The following is a 22,816-nucleotide window of genomic DNA, read 5'->3' as shown; positions in this document are numbered from 1 at the left end:
AAGGGATTCCCACGAAGCCTAGAGCTCTTTGTCCACTTTTAGCCAGAACTAAGGGGAGAAAATATAATTGAGCATCCAAGCAGCACTCTACAACCAACTGGGGCATTGCAGGGAAGACAGACTGAGCTCACTGATTCAGGGGTTTCTACTTCAGTCAGTGATGGGTGGGCTTTTTTTTTGGAAAGCCAGAGGGAAACTATAGATAGATTCATGTCAAAAATGGGCCAAGTGAAATCATTTGGCTTACAAATTTGTGCCAAATTTGACAGGTGAGCCTTGACAGTAAAAAATATTCTCCACGGATTCAAAACAAACAAAGTTTCCCAGGAAATTTAAATTGCCTGAAATACCCTTCTGTTAGTTCCTCAAGGATTTTCTAAGCTGTTTTTAATCTTGATTTTCAACTCATGCTTTTTTCCTTATCTTAATTTTAATTTTAAGATTCATTAGAGGACAAACATGTGACGTATATTTGTCATATAACTTTAATTTCTGTCATTTGTTTCCACCACTTGCTTTTAAAATCTAAGTGAGAAGTGAACATTTCATCAAGGCATATACTTAAAATGTGCAAAACTTAGGAATGTCAGTATGTTCTGCCAAAATCTTAATTCTAGGTATTTTGGCTTCAATTTTAATAACTGCCATTATTAGTCGTACTGTAGAGGGGAAAGCTGCCTTAACATTCTTCTAAAACCAAACCTACCCATTATAATTTCATAGGAACTACACAACTTGAGAACCCATACTCATCTCCAGGGTTTATTTCTCATAAAGTCAAAGGAACATTATAAATTTGACTCAACTTTATGTCTCAGCTCATACTCTAGGGGAAGGGATGGGACAACTTTTTAAAAAGTAATTAAGCCTATTAAAGTGTAAATCATCCTTACAAAGGAGGAGCTCATATGCATCTACATTCCCTTGGACTAAAACACTTGCTTCAAAGGAAGAATAAAAATAGACTGTCACCCATGTCAACTGATGGTCCTCAGTGCCAATTCAACACCAATAGGAATTCCCAACTTGGGGTGTGGTGAAGAAGGAAACTTTATTCTGTGCAAATGGCTCAACTGTGATACAGCACAACCATGAGGTGTCCCCCTCTCTGGCTAAACAGCTCTGCTCTGTGCTGGCCCGCTCCACTCCGCCGCAGTGAGGCAGCTTTGGGGTGCCAGCTCTAGCCAAGGAACAAAGGCTTAACTGCAATGTAAAAGCGCGCTCTTAAAGAGTGAGGGGAGCTGGCTTATATATACAGAAGTCCCCGCCCCTGGTCCCTGATTGGTCCATCCTCATGCAAATAAGCACTCCAAGTCTTCTCAGTTTGATTGGTCCAAAAGGCACTGTCCTGATTGGTCAGAATGGAGCCACTCTGATTGGTTAGTGAAGAAGGGGCTATAGCTGTGCTGCTCGGATTGGGTGGGGAAAGCCTTAGCCTTATTGGCTGAAACAGGATTCCAGGCCACCTGAGAAACGGCGGCTCTGAAGGCAGGGTCGCAGGACAGGGAGGCGTTCGTGGCAGGCTTCTCCCTGAGGCACAGTTTACATTAGAGGCCCCTTTATAGAAATGGCTGCTAGGCTCTGTTTTTTGTTTTGTTTTGTTTTACTTTAAGCCTAGTTAGCCACTGGGAGCCACTTTTGGTAGGTATCTTCTTTCTCAGAGTCCACACAGACAACCACGCGGTGGCTTAGGCAGTCTAAACTGGGGGTATAGGGACTCCGTGTTTGACAGCACAATCCCTACAGGTAGGAAAGGTGGAAGCCAGCCCTGATGTAAAAAGCAGTTGCCCTAATTTTCTTAGTGAATTAGAGAAAACCCGGAATTGTGTAGTTGTTCAACAAGAGACTCATTGGAGCTTGCTTACACAGTGTTGAAGGCCGCAGCAGAAATGTATAAGAGGTAACATTTCGTTAGATTTTATTCTGTGTCCATCACTACTCTAAAACTTTATTTGTATTATACATCAGAACAAGCCTACAGTGTAGCAATAAATTTACAATCTTATCAAATGAGGAAAGTAAGGCACAGCGGTGGTAACTAACTTATGTGCAGTGACGCTGCTTGTCCCGAAGCCAGGCTTCTCGCGCTGGTGCCCTAGGCTAGGGTGCGGCACTGATGCCCAGCCCTGTGGGAGCAGCGCGGAGGCCGGGCCGCTCTGCGGGGAGCAGCCAACTGATAAACTGTGTCTTTAGGGGAATGGTGAGAAATTTCCCAATTAAAGAAGGGGGTGGTTTCCAAACAAGGGGAACAACACATGGAAGTGTACAAAGATGTGAAGTTTGCCATTTAACCAATGCAGGGCTATGAAAAACTTTATTTGGGAAGGGGTTTTTAAAGGAGAAGGTTATCAACACAGTGTTTTTTAAAGTGATCTCTCTGGAGAAATTGTGTGATCTATTTTGGGCTCTTTAATTTTTTTCTTTGATTGATTTTTTTTCTTTAGAGAAAGAGGCCTACCTGAGAGTGAAACATCGATTGGTTGGTTGCCTCCTGCACACACCCCAACTGGGAGACTGAACCAGCAACTTAGGTAGGTGCCCTGACCAGGAATAGAACCCACAACCTTTCAGTGTATGGGACAACGCTTCAACCAACTGAGCCACACTGGCCAGTGCTATTTTGGGCTATTTTAGTTATGCACATAGTATAAGCAAATTTATCTTCATTATTCCTGGGGAAGATAGGCATGTGATGATTTAGGAGGAGATGCATGGTCTCCTGCTGTTATTTTCTTGTAGGACTATGCTTCAGTAAGTTGTTTCCATTAGGGGAGCTCTTCCTCCCCAAATCTGAATTTAGCCCTATCTTGGCTTATGATGATCTTTCAGACTTGAATGTGCTGAGCAGGTGTTTGTAAGGACTGAGAGAGAGAGATTTGGGGGTTTGATCCTTTTTCCACCTGGGTTGGATGTGAGACTAGGAAATGGGGCTGGGCAGCTCAGTGCATATAGGGCTGAGCTGTCAGTGGCCCTGATGTGGGGGAATCAAGAAAACTGACCTGAAACAAGGGAGATCTTTCAGGACAAGAAAGGAGGTAGATATTTTCATATATTGTGGTAGTTTAAGAAAAGCATATCATTTTGTTATATTTTCATTAAACGTTTATTGTACTTTATTTATTTACTTATTGTCATTCTTTCTTTTTTTATGTTTCAATTTATTTTTATTGTTTAAAGTATTACAAATTCCCCCTTTTTCCCCCATTGATCCCTTCCACCCTGCACCCCCTTCCCCCAGGCCTTCACCACACTATTGTCTGTGTCCATGGGTTATGCATATATGCATATAAGTGCTTTGGTTAATCTCTCCCCCCCACCCCCACCCCCCAAACTTCCCTCTGAGATTGGTCAGTCTGTTCCATGCTTCTATGGTCTCTGGATCTATTTTGTTCATTGGTTTATTTTGTTCATTAAATGCCAGGTATGAATAAGATCATGGGATACTTCTCTTTCTCTGACTGGCTTATTTTGCTTAGCATAACACTCTCCAGGTCCCACCACACTGCTTCAAAGGGTAAGGGATCCTTCTTTTTTACAGCTGTATAGTATTAAATGGTGTAAATGTCCGAGAAGATGTTTGATATGATTTCAGTCATTTTGAACTTGTAGAGACTTGTTTTGTGTTCTAACATGTGGTCTATCTTTGAGAATGCCCCATGTGCACTTAAGGAGAATGTCTATTCTGCAGCTTTGGGGTGAAATGTTCTGTAAATGTCAATTAAGTCCATCTGATCTAGTGTGTCATTTAGAGTTACTATTTCCTTGTTGATTTTTTTGTCTGGAAGATCCATCCAGTGAAGTCAGTGGGGTGTTAAAGTCCCCTACTATGACTATATTGCTGTCGATCTCTCCCTTAAAGTCCTCCAGCAGTTTTGTGTGTTTTTTGTCCAAGCTGTGTGTCTTTTGTTCTGAAGTGTGTCTCTTGTAGACAGCATATATTTGGGTCCTGTTTTCTTATCCATTCATCTACCCTGTATCTTTTGATTGGAGCATTTAATCCATTTATATTTAAGATTATTATTGATAGGTACTTATCTATTGCCATTTTATTTCTTTATGCCTATGTTTCTCTTTCTCCCTATTTCTACTTCTTAGTGCAGCAGTTCCTTTAACATTTCCTGCAATGCTGGTTTGATGGTGATAAACTCCTTTAGAGTTTTTTTTGTCTTGGAAGCTCTTTATTTCACCACCTATTTTGTTTTTGTTTTGTTTTTTAAACATATCTTTATTGATTTCAGAGAGGAAAAGAGGGGGAGAGAGAGAGATAGAAACATCAATGACAAGAGAGTCATTGATCGGCTGCAGCCCACAACCCCGGGAATGTGCCCTGGCCGGGAATCAAACCTCAATCTCCTGGATCCTAGGTCGATGCTTAACCGCTGAGCCACGGCCAGGCTCACCATCTATTTTTAATGATATCTTTTCTGGATAGAGTAGTCTTGGTTTCAGATCCTTCTTTGGCATTACCTTGAATACTTCATGCCATTCCCTTCTAGCCTGTAGAGCTTCTGATGAGACATCAACTGACAGACTTATAAGAGCTCCTTTGTAGGTAACAGATTGTTTTTCTCTTGCTGCCTTTAAGATTCTCTTACTAATCAGAAAGAATTATGCACCCCTATGTTCATAGCAGAGCAGTTTACAATAGCTAAAATCTGGAAACAGCCCAAGTGCCCATCAGTAAATGAGTGGATAAAAAAGCTATGGGACATCTACACCATGGAACACTATGCAGCTGTAAAGAAGAAAGATCTCTTACCTTTTGGGACAGTATGGATGGACTTGGATAATATTATGCTAAGTGAAATAAACCAGGCAGAGAAAGACAAACATTACATGATCTTGCTTATATGTGGAATCTAAAGAACTTGGTAAACTGATGAACAGAATAGATTCAATGACATGGAAGCATAGATCAGACTGATGAATGTCAGAGGGATGGAGGGAGGTGGGTGGGTGGAGGGAGAGAGAGTAACCAAAGAATTTATATGCATATATGCACAGCCCAAGGACACGGACAATGGTGGGGAGAGGGACTGGGGAGGGGAATGGGATGGGGTGGAATGGGTCATTGGGGAGAAAAAGGGACATCTGTAATATTTTAAACAAAAATAAAATTTAAAAAAAGAAAAAGAAATATATATATATGCTGAGAATGTCTTTCAGGTAGACATAGTGCTTTCTACTCCTAATTTCGCCTCCTAGATGAGACTTACCTGCCCACAGTTTTTGCTCAGGGAAGTTGCCTTGCACAGGTTGGGGCAGGGTTGATCATGATTGGACAAGAAGTATCAGAGGATCTGATCCAAGGACAGTCCATTCACAGATAGGACTCTGAAGTGGATTAAAAGGATGGTTCTGGCCTATAGAGACTATGGTCATTACTAAGCCATTCAGTCTGGCTCCTTCCAAGTTTAAGTATATAATGTTTAGACCAAGTTGGCTAGTTGGTAGGGAGAGGAAACCAGTGCAGCTGTAATAAGATCATGTAGGCCTTGATAACTGAACAGAGGTGCTGGCTCCTAGAAGGTCCTCTGATCCAAGTCAAGTCCATGTGGACTTACCACAAATCCTTTTTCTCTTAAGGGGGTTTGAGTGAGTGAGTACTTACCTCTGAAATAACTAGTGCCTAGAAACCATTCCAGGAATAGTGAGGAAGATGGATGTGTAGAAAGGCAGATTTTGGGCAACTCTGCATTTGACTAAATATTTTATTGAGCTCTTTTCAGATTATTAGTCTAATTTATTTGCATTAGATGCTGTCACTTCTCACTTAGATTCTCATCTTCCTCAGGCACTTTCTCTTCACTTTGCATTCTAGGGTAGCTGACACTACTCCTTAAACTTTGCATCTAATGGGCCCTTTATAAATGTTAAATTTAGAAAGCATAGTATGTTTACAGACAAAATTCTACTCCTCATAAGCTTTCGACCAACAGAAAATTCAGATTTAACAGAGTAGAGTTCTTGTTTGGAAAGTTAAGATGATTAACTGCTGTAAAACACTTACCATTGTGTCTGAATGTTAATTATAATTTTAAAAATATATATTTTCATTGATTTTTTTAGAGAGAGAGGGAGATGGAGAGAGGAAGAAACATCCATGTGAGCGTAGAACATCGATTGCCTGCCTCTTTCACATTCCCTACTGGGGATCAAGCCAGGAAACCAGCCTTGTGCCCTGACCAAGAATCGGACCAGCAACCTTTTGGTGCATTGGACAATGCTCAGCCAACTGAGCCACCTAGGCAGGGTGGAATGTTAATTATAATTTTTTAAAAAATCCTCACTCAAGGATGTTTATTCCATTGCTTTTCAGAGAGTGGAAGGGAGAGAGAGACACAGAGAGAGAAACACTGATGTGAGAGAGACATCGATTGTTTGCCTCCCACACTTGCCCTGACTGGGGCCACGGCCTGTAACCGAGGTACATGCCCTTGGCTGGAATCCAACCCAGGACCCTTCAATCTGAGGGCCAATGCTCTAACCACTGAGCAAAACTGGCTAGGGCTAATTATAATTCTTTATTGAGTGTCTGTCATGTAATAGGCTCAATGCTCTGCTCATTCCTTTTATCTCATTTACTCCTCACAGCAAACTTGTGTAACACGTATGATCATATCCATTTTACAGATGAAGGAACAGAAACTCAACAGTACAGTAAAACCTCTATATAATGGACTAACTCAAGTGAGGGGGTGTCCATTAAAGCCGAAAATCGGTTATATAATAAAGTAGGTTTTGTGAATAAGTGTGTTAAAAAATTGACAAATTAGTTACTTTACCTGTGTTTACTCATGTAGACACATTTGTAGAATTAAAATTATGTATGAAAAGTTTAATTTCATAAAGTTTTCTATATGCATTACAGTAATTTTAAATTTATACTGAATAGGTCTAGTAAATGGGTGCACTCATCAGTCACTGCAAGTAAACAAGTGCATACGGCTGGGGTGTGGCTTAGCACACTAATTCACTGCTGCAGAAAGTCATGCCACTGGACAACAGAACCAATGACTGCATGAGCAAGATGAGATGTGATCACATGCTAATCATTCTCTGAACATTGTTTAACAACGGTGACTCTTGGATGTAAATATATAGACTATAGTTGTAGATATGTACTATTTATGTATATTAGCTAAATTACTAGTGTTTTTTCCAACATTTGGCCTATTTGCTAAAATTTGTTTAAAATAACAGTGAATTAATAACAAAAAAATAACCTGTTAATTTAATTAGAAGTAAAAATTAGAAGTAAAAGCATTTTAAAATTAATAGGGTGTTAATTTTCACATATGACGTATGGACCGAAAATTTTGTCTGTTAAATCCAAAGTCCATTAAATTGAGGTCTGTAAAATCAAGGGTTTATTGTATTGAGTGATTTACCTGAAGTCTCTTAGGATAGGATGTGGGGAAGTTAGAACTGTGAAATCAATATATTTGGTGATTTTTTTTCTGTCATACCCAACTTTAAACCTTTCCATCCACAGCTTTCAAAGGGGAAGCCTAGCATGCTAATTAATGTCCACGCCACCCATCTTACACAATAGCTATTAGACTCAGAGAGAGCACTTAACCCAAAGGTACCAATCCATAGTGTGACCAGGGACTTATGATGTGGATTAAGATAAAGACTGTGCCCAAACTGAGACAAGATGGGTCAATTAGATTTTATCCTCAAAAATGTAAAATAAGAGACAAAGATATTATTGTGAGCTGATAGAGGATGTTTGAGCTAAGAGGTTGTGAAGTAGAATTGAGAAGCCACAGTAAATGCAACATGAGCAAAGAGAGAAGCAATGATGAACAGAATTAGGCTATCTGGTCTAGTCCCTTTGAGCCAAGATGGATTTTATTGTTTTAGCTTAATTTCCTGTTTGCTTTATCCTTACACACACACACACACACATTCACTCATATTACTCACTTTATGTATACAGTGAGTAGACACAGATATAGATATCTATCACTCTATATGAAGTGAAACTGAATAGATGGTAGATGGATAGCTAGTTAGAGTAATGTAAGAAGATAGAAAAGACCAGAAACAGCTCCAAATATCCTCTGGAGCAGTAACATTCCATAATGAATTTAAATAGAGTTTTAAGTAAATGTCTTGAGATTTCCAAATATCAGCAGCAGTAAATGGAGAGAGAGAGAAAAAGAGAAAGATGATAGATGGTTAAGTGATTTTCCAAAAGCACAAGACAAAATATCAGAACCAGATATCATGATTTAGATTGTTTTACAATTAAGTGACCAAAAAATCAGCCCATGTTCCCAAAATTCATATATGGAGGAGTGTCAAGTGTTCAACCTACATAGTACCTAGCACAAAACAGTCACTCATTAAGTGTATATGGGACAATTGGAAGAATACTGTTGGAGGAGATAATTGAGAAGACATGACCACCGATTGACCGGAAAGCGGGCCCAGGTAATTGGAGGCTCCTCACCCCTTCCTCTGTCCTTGGAATGTACTTTCTGCCCACTGTTCCCACACTAGGAACTATTTCAAGGACACAGTCTTAAGAGTGTAATGTGTTGAGACCATCTGGGCTGTATATGTGGCTGAACCCCATTAAGGCCTCTGTATAAACTCCTAAGATTCTGGCGGGCAGGTGCAGAGATCTGTTCAACTTGTGAAAGTCTAAGACATCTCATAAGTCCCCTTGCTTATTAAACCTGCCACCCAAGAATCTGGAATGCCTTGCCTCTTTCTTTGGTCTCACCTTGCCTTCTGTGTATGAGGGCCAGTTTCAGGTTTCACCAGGGATATTCCTGAGGTATCAAAATAACACACTCTAATCTGATTGGGTTAGAAAATATTGACTTCTGATTAGCATTGTCTTTTAGCTAATTGTTTGCAAACCTGTCTTTTTTTTAAAAAAAATTTATCTTTATTGTTGAGAGTATTACAGATATCCCCCCTTTTTTCCCCATTGATCCCCTCCACCCAGCATCCACTCCCCCACCCTCAGCTTTCACCACACTACTGTCTGTGTCCACAGGTTATGCATATATGCATATAAGTTCTTTGATTAATCTCTCCCCACCCACTCCCCCACCCCTGCCTTCTGACTGAGATTCATCAGCCTGTTCCATGCTTCTATGTTTCTGGGTCTATTTTTTTCCTCAGTTTATTTTGTTTATTAGATTCCACATATGAGTGCGATCATGTACAACTGAGTCAGGAAGAATCAGAAAACCTGAATAGGCTAATAACAAATGATGAAATTGAAGCACTAAACAAAACTCCCAACAAACAAAAGCCCTGATCTGGATGGCTTCATGGGGGAGCTTTCTAATTCTTTAAGTTGTAGGATTAGTTTACTAAAAACTTTTCTTGCTTTTTGAGGTAGGCCTACAGTGCTACGAACTTCCCTCTTAAGACTGCTTTTGCTATGTCCAATAGATTTTGGGTTGTTGTGTGTTCATTTTCATTTGTTTCCAGGAAGTTTTTGATTTATTTCTTGATCTTATTGGTAACCCATTCATTTTTAATAACATGTTATTTAGCCTCCATGTGTTTGAATGTTTTTGAGTGTTTTTATTGTAGTTGATTTCTAATTTCATGCCCTTGTGATCTGAGATGCTTGAGATGATTTTAATCTTCTTGAATTTGTAGAGACTTGTTTTGTGTCCTAACATGTGATCTGCCTATGACCATGACCCATGTGCACTTGAGAGAAATGTATATTCTGCAGCTTTGGGGTAAAATGTTCTGTAAATATCAATTAAATCCATCTGATCTAGTGTGCCATTTAGTCACTGTTTCTGTGTTGACTTTTTCTCTGGAAAATCCACCCAGAGAAGTCAGTGGGGTGTTAAAGTCCATGACTATGATACTGTATTGCTATTGATCTCTCTCTTAAAGTCCTTAAGGTTATTATTGATAGGTCCTTATTTGTTGCCATTTTAATTCTAAATGCCTATGTTTTTCTCTCTGTTTCTTCTTATTATTGCAGCAGTCCTTTAACATTTCTTGCAATGCTGGTTTGGTGGTGATAAACTCCTTTAGCCTTTTTTTTTTTGGCCTGGGAAGATCTTTATTTCACCATCTATTTTGAATGATAGACTTGCTGGATAGAGTAGTCTTGGTTTCAGAGCCTTGTTTGGCATTACCTTGAATACCTCATGCTACTCCCTTCTGGCCTGTAGAGTTTCTGATGAGACATCAGCTGACAACCTATGGGCGCTCCTTTGTAGGTAATAGATTGCTTTTCTCTAGCTGCCTTTAAGATTCTCTCTTTGTCTTGAATTTTTGGTATTTTAATTGTGATGTGTCTGGGGATGGGCCTCTTTGGGCTCTTCTTGCTTGGGACTCTCTGTTCCTCCTGAACTTGTGTGACTTTTTCCTTGACCAGGTTAGGGAAGTTTTCTGCCATTATTTCTTCAAACAGGTTCTTTAACCCTTGCCTACTTTCGACCTCCTCTGTCAATCCTATAATGCGAATATTGTTATGTTTCATGTTGTCCCACAGCTCCCTTAGGCTGTCCTCCTCTTTTTTAATTGTTTTTTTCTTTTTGGGTCTCTGATTTAGTGATTTTCTTCTACCCTGTCTTCTAATTTACTGATCCAGCCCTCAGCTTCCTGTAATCTGCTGTTTATTCCTTCCAATGTATTCTTTATTTCTGCTATGTCATTCTTAATTTCCTTCATAGTTTCCATATCTTTTTTCATGCTGCTGAGCATCCTTACAATCAGTATTCTGAACTCTATATCTGATAGATTGCTTATTTCCATTTCATTTCTCTCTTTTTCTGGAGACTTCTCTTGTTCTTTCATTTGGGGCTTGTTTTTTTATTTCCCCATTTTGGCTGCCTGTATTAGGTAGGCCTGCTAGGACTCTCAGTCTTTTTGGAAAGTCTCTGGTGCAGGCCAATGTCAGTTGCTGTTTGCGACTTGCCTTGAGTACCCAGTTTGGAACACCCACAACCCTCGGCTTGAGGTCACCTCTGTTGGGGTTGGGTGCATTTGGATAGGACCAAGATGCACACCAAAGTCTGCTTTTCCAAGTCCTGGGTCCAGAAGTATATCAGGCAAAGACTCAAAGCACTCTGAAGTCGCCTCTGCCTGCAGGCTGATTAATCTGATTCTCTTAATGGGCCTTAGGCTGTAGAAACTCCCCAGGGTGGGGTGGCTGGTTGTTATCAGTCTCTTAATGAGCCTCAGGCTGTAGAAACTCCCTGAGGTTGGGTGAGAAGTCTTTCAGCAGGGTGGGGCAATTGCTCCCCGCTCAGGCAAAAGCTGCTTGGAAGGTAAATTTCTGCTTCTGCAAAATGGGGGAATGACTCAGCACAGGAACCCAGAGGGGTGCCCTCTGAGCTCTATTTCCAGATCTCACAACCCTAGATTCTCCTCACACAGCTCTAGTCCACTTGCCATCCCTCTGCTGGGGCCCAATGTGAGTGGCTGCACATGAAACTTTGTGCTTTGGCTCTTTAAGAGGGTGCCTGCATGTCCAGCTGTCTCTCTCTGGCAGACAGAAATCTGTCTCCTTTTCACAGCCAGATGTTATGTGGGCACCTTTCTCAGTTATGGTGCTCTTGACTGGGATGCCAGCCTGGGGTTTAGGCCCAAGAGTTCTCAGTGGAAACCCCCCATAGCTGAGATATCCCTCTGGACATTCAGCTGCTGCCTGTGGGAGCCCATCCAGCACTTCCTCCCAGTCTCTATGTGGTCTCCACTTTTCCTCCTTGGTTGTGAGGATGCTCTCCAGCTCGTCTTCAGTTGCAGTTGATTATTCAGGATGGTTTTTCTATATTTTAGTTGTATTTCCAGTTTCGTCCCAGGAGAGTGTCAGTGTAGCTTCCACTCAGTCTGCCACCATATTTAATCTCTCCTGTATACCTGTCTTTCACACCAGACTGAAGTTGCTATAGCTAGGGGTCAAAATTTACCCACCTTTCTTTCCCACAGTGGGTTTGTAAGTAGCGGGGAATGTCCTGAACACAGTAAAGATCAAAGTCAGTGAGGGCAAAGTGATTAAAGATGTAAGTTATTGCATTAGCTGGTAGCACTATATGCTAATGCATTGGTTCCCCAGCTCCTGGCTGTACTTCAGAATCACCTTGGGGAGGCAGGATGGTAAAAACTTCAAATCCTAGAGACTTGCCTCCATTGTTGAAATCAGCAGCATTTGTATTTTTATCAGACTCCCCAAGTGGCTCCAATATGCCTACCTGGGGCAAGTTTTGAAGACCTAGGTTTACAGAACCAACATCTACAGTAGTATTTATCACACTTGCCAAATGACAAAATGACCTGAGTAGCTTTGTTAAAAGAATTTCCAGGCCCCTGCTTTGGAAACTAATCAAAGTTTGGGAGGATCCCGGGAATCTGTCTTTAACAATCATCCCAAGTGATTCTTATAACTAGTCAGGATTACTAGTCTAAAAGAAGGCCAGCTGAATCTAGTCCCCATGCTGAAGGCTAGATGCCCACTAAGTTTTTGTGGTTGGTTGGTATGCAGCATATTATAGCAAAAACTAACCAAGACTCCCTTTTTCAGAAACTTTTTGGAGGATGTGCTAAACCAAAAGATGAAATAAACCAGGAAGGATGAAACATGGGCTAAAAGAAGAAATATAAACAGCCTCAAAATACAAAGGAACCCCACGGTCTGGGAAAACATATTTGTCAAGGATGTATCTGATAAGGGCTAATTTCCAAAGTGTACAAAGAACTCATATTACTCAGCAAGAGGAAGACAAACAACCCAATTAAGAAATGGCAAAGGCCTTGAATAATTCGACACTTCTCCAAAGAGGACATACGGTTGGCCAAGAGACACATGAGAAAATGCTCAACATCGCTAATCATCAGAGAGATGCAAATTAAAACCACAATGAGGTATCACTCCACACCTGTCAGAATGGCTACCATCAACAAATCAACAAACGACAAGTGCTGGCGAGGGTGTGGAGAAAGGGGAACCCTAGCACACTGCTGGTGGGAATGCAGACTGGTGCAACCACTATGGAAAACAGTATGGAGGTTCCTCAAAAAATTAGAAATGGAGTAGCCGAGAACGCCCAGGCGGTAAAGTAGCGGGCTACTAGACAGCTCCCAGGGAGTCTACGGAGGGGCGGGCCTTCTCCAGTGGAAACCTAGGCGAGGGGTGGTTTCGTCTCCTGAGGCAATTGACTCGAATGATTGATATGCGTTAAAGCAGGTGCGAAGTTCAAACACTCCACCAGTTCTCTTGGACTAAACCCGAAGGAGAGCGTTTGCTTGGCGCCGGGACGTCTCTCCAGGAATGTTGGATTGCGCATCCTATTGTAAAATGTACTTACTGCAGATCAGAATTTCAACAAGAGAGCAAAACTAATACAATTTGTAAGAAGTATGCTCAAAATGTGAAGCAGTTTGGCATGCCTAAGCCTTGTCAGTACTGTAACATAATTGCAGCATTTATTGGTACGAAATGTCAGCGTTGCACAAATTCAGAAAAGAAATATGGACCACCTCAGACCTGTGAACAGTGCAAACAACAATGTGCTTTTGATCGGAAGGAGGAAGGAAGAAGAAAGGTTGATGGAAAGTTATTATGCTGGCTCTGTACTTTATCATACAAAAGAGTTTTACAGAAGACAAAAGAACAAAGGAAGAGCCTGGGATCTTCGCATTCAAATTCATCATCTTCATCTCTTACCGAGAAAGACCAGCATCATTCAAAACATCACCACCATCATCACCATCACCATCGGCACAGCAGTAGCCATCACAAAATCAGCAATCTGAGTCCAGAACAAGAGCAGGGACTATGGAAACAGGGCCATAAATCCTCTGCAGCAATTCAGAATGAAACTCCAAAGAAAAAGCCCAAATTGGAATCTAAGCCATCTAATGGAGATAGGTGTATGTAATGTGTGCCATTAGTAAGGTAATTTGCCAGTTGCATCCATTTCTGTCAGTAGCTCTATAAATCAGTCAGCAGATAGTGGGGGAACAGACAATTTTGTCCTTATAAGCCAACTGAAAGAAGAAGTGATGTCACTTAAGCGTCTCTTACAGCAGAGAGACCAGACCATTTTAGAAAAAGATAAAAAAGTTAACTGAACTAAAGGCAGACTTTCAGTACCAAGAGGCAAACTTGAGAACAAAGATGAACAGTATGGAAAAAGCTCACAAAGAAACTGTGGAACAGCTTCAGGCCAAAACCAGAGAACTACTCAAACAGGTTGTAGCATTGTGAAAGGGTAAAAAGTTTGACAAAAGTGGAAGCATACTAACATCTCCTTGAGAAAGTTACTGATTTAATGTTTCTGCTGAAAATGTAAATTTGAAAAAAATTCAGTGACGCCCTTAAATTCTGTGTAGTGGAAAAATATTTTTGCACACCAAATGAATTGGTGTGTTTCCTATTCACTTTTGTAACTGATATACAACATTTTTTAAGTTGTAAAACATTTAAATAAAACTTCAATTGGTTTGAAGTAACTTTTTAATAATTTGATATCCAGGAACTTTTCTGCCAGCAATAGTATTAAACAGTTGTAAAGGAGTGCATGAGTAGTGCTTTTTATAAAATGCAACATGCAATAATAGAGTAGGTATGGTTTTAAGAAATCATAGCAGCAGGGTTTTTGTTTTGATTTTTGTTTTACACCATGCTAATTTCAGATAAACAGTTTCAATTTAGAAATACAGAAACTTTTAAACAAGGAAAATGGTAAACACTGAAAAAAAAAAATTAGAAATGGAGCTGCCTTTTGACCCAGTGATTCCACTCCTAGGAATGTATCCTAAGAATCCTGAAACATTCATCAGAAAGAATATATGTACCCCGATGTTCATAGCAGCACAGTTTACAATAGCTAATATCTGGAAACAGCCCAAGTGCCCATCAGTAGATGAGTGGATAAAAAAGCTGTGGGACATTTACACCATGGAATACCACGCAGCTGTAAAGAAGAAGATTCTCATACCCTTTGGCACAGTATGGATGGACCTGGAGAAAATTATGCTAAGTGAAATAAGCCAGACAGAGAAAGACAATCATCACATGATGTCGCTTATACGTGGAATCTAAAGAACTTAATAAACTGATGAGCAGAATAGATTCAATGACATGGAAGCATAGATGAGACTGAAGAATGTCAGAAGGATGGAGGAGGGCAGGTGGGCGGAGGGGGAGAGAGTAACCAAAGAAGTTATATGCATATATGCACAACCCAAGGACATGGACAATGGTGGGGAGAAGGACTGGGGAGGGGGAAGAAATGGGGTGGAACAGGTCATTGGGGAGAAAAAGGGACATCTGTAATATTTTAAACAAAAATAAAATTAAAAAAAAAAAGAAGAAATATAACTAACATAGGAGAGAGGTCTCCTTAGGAAGACATAAAGAGAGATCCCAGGCTGGCAGCTGTTTGCCATGTGCAGAGGACAACCAGTCCAGAGCAGGTTAAAAGCTCCCAGGTGAGATTTCTTCAAAAAGTTGAAATTGATAGCACCAGATGCATCTCAATATTTTGAGAGGAGAGATTTAGACATTCAGAGAGTTTTTGTTTAATTCCTCTGTTGGCAGTGCCTGGTATGTTCCAGTCCAAACCTTCCTTTTACCCTCCCTGGAACAAATCTCCAGTCTTTTGCCAGAGTAGGGTATAGATTAGATGAGGTAGTCACTTGCCTGCTTCTTAAACAGATTTTCAACCAATCCTCCTTATTTTACCTACCCTCTTCTACCCTCACTTCTATTACAAGGGTGCTGGGGTGAGTATTCTGTAATATAAAACAGGTTGGTCCCCTCCAGTTGAGCCCTGAGTGCGCGCAGCCACTCCTCCCTCCCTCCCTCCCAGGGCAGGGTGCCATGTTTTGGGAGTTTGACCTGCACAGGAACTCATACCTGGACACACTGCTGGAGCCAAAGGATCTGACCCTGCTGGGCCAAGAGAACGTCCTGCAGGAGTGCAAGGTCATCAACCGCAAGCTGCTGGACTTCCTGCTACAGCCTCTGCACCTGCAAACCATGGTGGACTGCGAGACCCAGGAGGTGTCGGCCAGCGGGGAGCAGCAGCTGTGCTATAGTACCCCGGTATCCCAGTGTGGCCAGCGAGATCCTGACGTCAGAGGTGCCCCAGATCAACTATGCCCTAGGAGTACATGAGCCTTGCTGAACCCGTTCTATGGCTTCCTACACAGCAGGGGCTGCCTCACCCACTGCTGGCCATCATCTTCAGCAAGGTCATGGGCATCCTCATCAACCACAAGATGGACCAGCTCGTGTCCTTCCTGCAGAAGAAGGACAATTTCGTGGACCTGCTGCTGCAGCACATTGGCACCTCAGTCATCATAGACCTGCTCTTGCACCTCCTCACCTGTGTGGAGGGCCCCAGCTGAGGCAGAAAGTGGTCAACTGGTGAAATGAGGAGAAAATTGTCCAGTGGCTCATTGAGCAGATCCACCCATCAAAAGATGGCAGTCAACATTCCAATATGTCCCAGTCCCTGTGCTACATCATTTGCCTGAGCTGGGAGCAAACGATCCAAGTCCAGGACAGCCCAGAGCCCGACCAGCTGTTGGCCACCCTGGAGAAACAGGAGATGATCAAATAGCTCTTGAGCGACCTGCTGGAGGGAGAGATGAGCTCCTCTGTCCTCATCATCAGGATCCAGGTGCAGCTGACCTTGTTGGAGCCCAGGAGGCCACAGTCGGAGTCTGTGATAGTGAACAACTTCTTCAGCAATGTGCATGGACAGTTGGAGCTTCTGGCCCAGACAACCCTGGACAGCACCGTGTCCAGAGTTGGCGCCTTTAGCTCAGCCACTTCCACCAGCTCCTGCTTGAGCCACAGGAGTTGGAGCCGTTATGCACAACATGGGGCACCTTGACCCTGCCACATACAACACACAGCTGTATGTGGTCAAGCTGATGGACAGTGCCCTGAGGGCCAATGATGCGGCCCTCACCCAGGAGCTCCTGGCATTGGACGTGCCCAACACTATGCTGGACCTCTTCTTCCTCTTCATGTTCAACAACTTCTTGCACACACAAGTGGAGGTGTATGTGAGCACCACTCCGAGCTGGGCCTCTTCTAACAGCAGCCTGACAGCAGCCTCTAGACGCCAGCCTCCAAACCCATAGTGAAACACCTGCTGCAGCAGTGCCACCTGGTGGAGCAAATTCTGATATCCTGGGACCCTGTGCAGGGTCCAGAGGAAAGGCTACATGCGCCACCTAACGAGAGTGGACAATGCCCTGGTGCAGACAACAGAGAAGGGGCCTAAGGGCGAGCAGCAGAGCAGTGAGAGGCCTTCTTGTCAGGACCCCTGGCCAAGGCCAACAAGAAGAACATGGTGGACCTGGTGAACACCCACTGCCTGCACTCCTTCAGTGAGGACAAGGAAGACTAGCTTAAGAAGTTCAACTTTTCCACGGAGGCCATGCTGCAGCAAGCCTTCATGGATTTCCAGATGTAGTGCATGGCCTTGGCCTTCATCAACCACTTTGGCTTCAATGACAAGGAGTCTGGGGAGCAGGAGAAAAGTGTGAATGTGCCTTCCCACAAGACAGCAAACATTACCTTCTCCCTCAACGCTGACAATAAGAATCCCAACACCAACCTGTTTCAGATATGCTGCAAGGACTGGATCCAGCAGGACAGAGCCTGGTAGGGCAGCCAGCAAGCCAGGAGGTGCCACCTGGGCCAGCCTCCAGGCTTCCAGAGTGGAGGCAGCACAGATACCGAGGAAGAGGACAATAAGGAGGATGGCCAGGTGGCCCAAGATATGAATGGGCCCTCCTTTTACCCCCCTCTCCGACCCCCAGACTCCTGGCCCCCGCTGGACAGCTACCTTTGACCCAGTGCCTAGAGATTTCCTGACCAGGCCCCAAGACTCTGGGGAGAAGGAACTGTGCTCTGGGCCCCATGCCCCACAAGGCCCCCTTGGTGTGCCCCAGGACCTACCCACCCTGAGCCTGGTCAGCCCTGCAGCTCAGGTCCTAGGAACCCACACCCTCCTCAGCACCTCAGGAAGCCTCACATGGCAACAGAGTAGCAGAGCCCTCAGACCCCTGTCAGGCCATGGTCAGCATCAGGGACCTCTAGGCCACCCTCAGAGGGACAAACTCCACCCTAAGCTCCTTGGACAGTACAACCAGAGACCCTGCTACCTCTGTCCCAGCCCCTGGGACCTACCAGACTCCCCAGACCATGGAAGGGGGAGAAGAGCACAGAGCCCTCGGGGCTTCCCCAAAGCCAGAGTGCTCAGCCCCTCCAGCTGCCTCCAATGGCCAATGGCTCTTCCCAAGGAAGGCCAGTGTCCTGGGCCCCCAGTAACTGCCTGGTTCCGGTAGTGGCAGCCAAATCCTCATCCAGGGCATGGACCCTGCCCAGGCAGGGTCAGAGTGGGACCCATGATGGCCTGTTGCCCCATCACCCCATCTCCACCCCATTCCATCTCCACCCCACCCCCACATTCTCTCCTCTGGACTTCCAGGAGGCTGGTGCCAGGTAGACAGCCCCCTCCCCCCATTTGCACTGAGAAGAGAAGTGATGGAGTTTTGTCTTCTAGAATAAAGATACAGAGTTGAGTAGAGAAAAGGGGGAGAGAGAGAGAGAGAGAGAGAGACCTATATTATATATTATACGTATGTGGAGGGAGGAGAAAGGGGAGGGAGCAGAACCAGAAAGAAACCAGGCCCTGGGGAAGGGTGGAGGTTGGATCTTCACCCCTCCCAGAGGGACTGCATTGGGGTTCCTGAGGCTCCATCCACTCTCCCCTCCCCTCCCCTCCCCTCCCCTCCCCTCCCCTCCCCTCCCCTCCCCTCCCCTCCCCTCCCCTCCCCTCCCCTCCCCTCCCCTCCCCTCCCCTCCCCTCCCTTTCCCTCCCCTCCCCTCCCTTTGTGCCCCAGTCAGTGCAGATGCTCACACCTACAGTCAGCCTTTCAGCTCAGGTCCATCTGAGGGCCCGAGTGGGGGCCGAGCCTTTGCCCAGCTCCACACCCAGGACCCGGCACTTTCCCCTAGGCTGGGAGCTAAAGGACCCTCTGCCTGGCCCTTGCGGCTCTCTGGGAGCTGGGGTCTTGGTCCAGGAGGGCCTGACACACTCATGAGAACCCTGCGCTCCCACAGACCTTGGGGAGGGGTTTGGTGGGGGTCTGGCTGGGGTATTTCTCCAATGCCTGAGAGTCTAGGGTCAAGCCCAGCTGCCAAGTGACCTTGTCCTAGCTCCCTCTCTCAGGCTGGCGTGAGTGTGCCTGTGTTCGTGCAGAGCTTCTATTTCATATTGCAAGTATAAATAAATAAAGGAAGACAGTTTTTAAAAATAAATAAATGAACTAAAATAAAACAGGTTGGTTCCATATTTTGGAATCAACTGCTAATCCCTTATCACTCGCCCATTGTCTATCTAGCCTTCAAGGATTTTTCATCTTTTCTCCCATTCTCTCCAACTTTATGTGCTTATGCTTTTTAAAACAAATACCTTTACTGTCATCTTAGTGAGGTTTCAGGAAGTAAAGTAGGTGGCACATATTCAATCTGTTATATTGAGGCAGAAACTCTGGTGTAGATTATATTTATGACTTATTTCAAAACTTTTTATTATGGAAAGTTTCAAATATATGCAAAATGCAGAGAATGTTAGTGACCCCTTTCTCCCCCATATTACACATCACCCAGTTTCAACAATTTCCACCTCAAGGTCAATCTTGTTTTGTCCATATACCTACTTATTTGCCCCTCCTCCTGGATTATTTTGAAGCAAATTCCATGCATCATATCATTTCATCTGTAAATCAATAATAAATTTGAAGGGCTTCTGTAACTACCACTAGAGGATACTTCAAATGCTGAAGCAAATTCCATGTATCATATCATTTCATCTGTAAATCAATAATAAATTTGAAGCGCTTCTGTAACTACCACTAGAGGATATTTCAAATGCTGGCTAGCCTGCCCTAGAGTGTGTGTTCCTAATTAGGGTATGCAATGTGAACAGCCTCTAGGGTGTAGATTAAAAGTTAAGTTATACACACATACTGTTGATAGGGAAGTCTTTGAAAGTAAGTCATCATACAATTTAATACTGTGAAACAAATATCTAGAAGAATTAACAAATTTTGTCACCTGACTAGCAGAAGCTAAGAGACAGAGGACTCAAAGTTAATTCGTAGAGTTTTGGGCTTGGAAGAATACAAGAGAGATGTTAGGAAAAAGAGGTTATTTGTGGAGAAAATGGAGAACTCAAAATAATGTTGGACACAGAACAAAAAACATAGATGACTGCATGATTAGGGCTCAGAGCGAGGACAGGCTGAGTATTCATATTTAATAGTCATTCTTATGGAACTAAGAATTGAAAGCATGAAGAGAAGGGGTTTGTCCAACTGAGAGTGGAAAGAAACCAGAATAGCCTGAATTTGGGGACCAGGAGAGGAAAAGATGACACCCGTTTGACAGAAAGGGAGTTGGGTTCTGACATTTCTAATTTGCATTACCATCCTTCATCATAGAGAGTGTGGTATAAACGTTTGTAGGGCAGGGTTCTTAGTCACTTGTGCCATGCATTCCTTTGGCAGTCTGGAGAAACCTGTGGACTCCCTCTCAGAGTGATGTTTTTAAATGCATAAAATAAAATGTATAGAACTATAAAGGAAACCAATTATGTTGAAATATCATTATCAAAATTTTTTTAAAATGTGATCTAATAATAAGAGTTATTCTTTTATTGACACATTAAATAACAAGATCTAGTAGCAGGTCTAATAATTACTGTAATTTTAAAGTAGTAATGAGTATAAATTATATTTTAAGATACCTGCAACAGCTCTAATGTGATATAAATATAGCTGTGACTTCTATGGGTGACAAAGTCATAGTACTGCTAATACTGTGTTTTGTTGTGAATATTCATAATGGAATAAAATGCTAATTTTCAGTTAAAGGTAAGTGGAAATAGCAAAGTAATTTTTCTCCTATCTAAGTTCAAAGACACTTCACCACCCCAAACTCTATCCACAGATACATCTCCTCCCCCAAGAGACCCTGGACCCAGGTTAAAACCCTGTTGGTAATCAGTTGAATTACATCATTCAACAGCTATTTATTGAATGTAACTTTGTGCTAGCCATGGAAGTACAAGGACAAAAAGGCTGCAAGGAGCTTATAATGAAGATGGGGAGACTGACAGATAAATAGATGATGATCTCAATTCAGTGTGACAGGTAAAATGATAAAGGAAAGCTCAGTATTTAAGGAGGAGCAGAGGAGGCCTCTGCAAGTATTTATGTGTGAAATAAGTGAGTGACTTCAAGTCAAAATGAATTTGGATCCTAGTCTGTGATCCACAATGGAGGATCTGTGAGATGAATTGTGAAGAACATTGTGGCCCTGGCTGGGTAACTCAGTTGGTGAGAGAGTGTTGTCCCACTATGCCTACGTTGCGGGTTTGATCCCCAGTCAGGGCACATTCAAGAAGCAACCAATGAATGCATAAATTAGTAGAACAACAACTTGATGTTTCTCTCTCTCGCCCCCTTCCCCACACTTTCATATCACAAGGTATATATATATATAAAATGTTCAATCTCATCGATAAAGATATGCAAAGTTAGAAATGAGATTGTTGCAATCTTATGAAAATATTAACAAATGCTGAAAAGATTGGTAATAGTCAATATTACTGAGAGTATGCGAAAGCAGGTCCTCCAGAGCATCTTTTTGAGAGCAATTGGTAGTTAAAATGTTAAATGTGCATTTGTCTTAGCAATCTTACTTCTAGAAATGGATCTATCAGAGATGTAAGTTCACGTATAAAAAGCTGTGTGTGTGTGTGTGTGTGTGTGTGTGTGTGTGTAACTGCATTGCTGGTAATGATGAAAAACTGGAGACAAGTTAAATGTTCATCAAGAGAACATTAAATTTATACTTTTAATTTATCATGCAACTTGGGGAGACTCTTGGGAGGCTCCCTAGAAGTGAAGTTTAAGTTGTGAACTAAAGGATGAATAGGAATAAGGTATGTGAGGCGTGTTTGTATACATATGAGTGTATGAATGCATATTGGGAGTGAGGAGAGGACATCCAAGAAGAACCTATAGCTATAGCTTGAAGCAGGAAAGATGTGCTGAAAACACAGATATTAAGAGAGGGTGAGGGTGATAGGGAGAGAGGCTCAAGAAGGCTCTAGAGAAGGAGGTGGTGATGGATCACGCAGAGCCTTGAAAGGCATGTTGGGGGCTTTTATATCACAAGGTATATATATTATCACTCTATTATTTAAAATACAAGGTTCAATTAGTTTGACATTATGGATAGAAGGGTATGAGACTGAAAAGAAAACATTAATATTCACTCTAAAGAATAAAGGAGCATTTTAGGAAGGAAAAGCACTTTGATATAACTGGCATTCATGCCTAAAGCACATTTTGGAGCAAATCAAACATTTTAAACTATTTTAAAGCTCTAGCCCATATGTATTTTGCTGCTCTGCTTCAGAATTATTACTGAACATACCACATGTTACTATATTGATAAATTTTCTGACACATGAACTTTACAATCATCAAAGAGTTAACTTCCACCTAGTGTGCCATCTTGGTTGCTATGTATAATTCTCCATAGAGAAACCAGGGCTCCTTAGAAAAGTGATTGATTGCATAAAATGAGCCTGGAGCATTTTGAGGTACATGATAACAAGGAAGTACTCTAAAAAGTGGGGACATGTCAGAAGGACGCAAGAGCCAACCTGGAAAAGCTCCAAAGGCTAAAGCTGGAACAACTTGCACAACAAAATAAATGATAATATTAAGTTATAACCCATTGAACAAAATGAATATCCGTAAGTGCATACTGATATAA

At 42.5% G+C, this 22,816-nt stretch overlaps 2 pseudogenes across 2 annotated transcripts; both read left to right on the top strand.

Annotated features, from left to right (window-relative positions):
* Window positions 1–219: 219 nt before the first annotated feature.
* LOC308552449 (protein FAM76B pseudogene) lies at window positions 220–14,634 on the top strand (annotated as a pseudogene). The gene is made up of 3 exons (XR_014000667.1): window positions 220–269; window positions 13,184–13,867; window positions 13,926–14,634. The product of XR_014000667.1 is annotated as a protein FAM76B pseudogene (transcript).
* Window positions 14,635–15,823: 1,189 nt separating this feature from the next.
* On the top strand, window positions 15,824–18,470 carry LOC308552448 (serine/threonine-protein phosphatase 6 regulatory subunit 1 pseudogene; annotated as a pseudogene). Its single transcript has one exon. The product of its transcript is annotated as a serine/threonine-protein phosphatase 6 regulatory subunit 1 pseudogene (transcript).
* The last annotated feature ends 4,346 nt before the right edge of the window (window positions 18,471–22,816 follow it).

This window comes from Miniopterus schreibersii (assembly GCF_964146895.1).
Source record: "Miniopterus schreibersii genome assembly, chromosome: 2".
Lineage (NCBI taxonomy): Eukaryota > Metazoa > Chordata > Mammalia > Chiroptera > Miniopteridae > Miniopterus > Miniopterus schreibersii.
The sequence above is the reverse complement of the archived record's forward strand: the minus strand, read 5'-3'. Positions and strand labels throughout refer to the sequence as shown.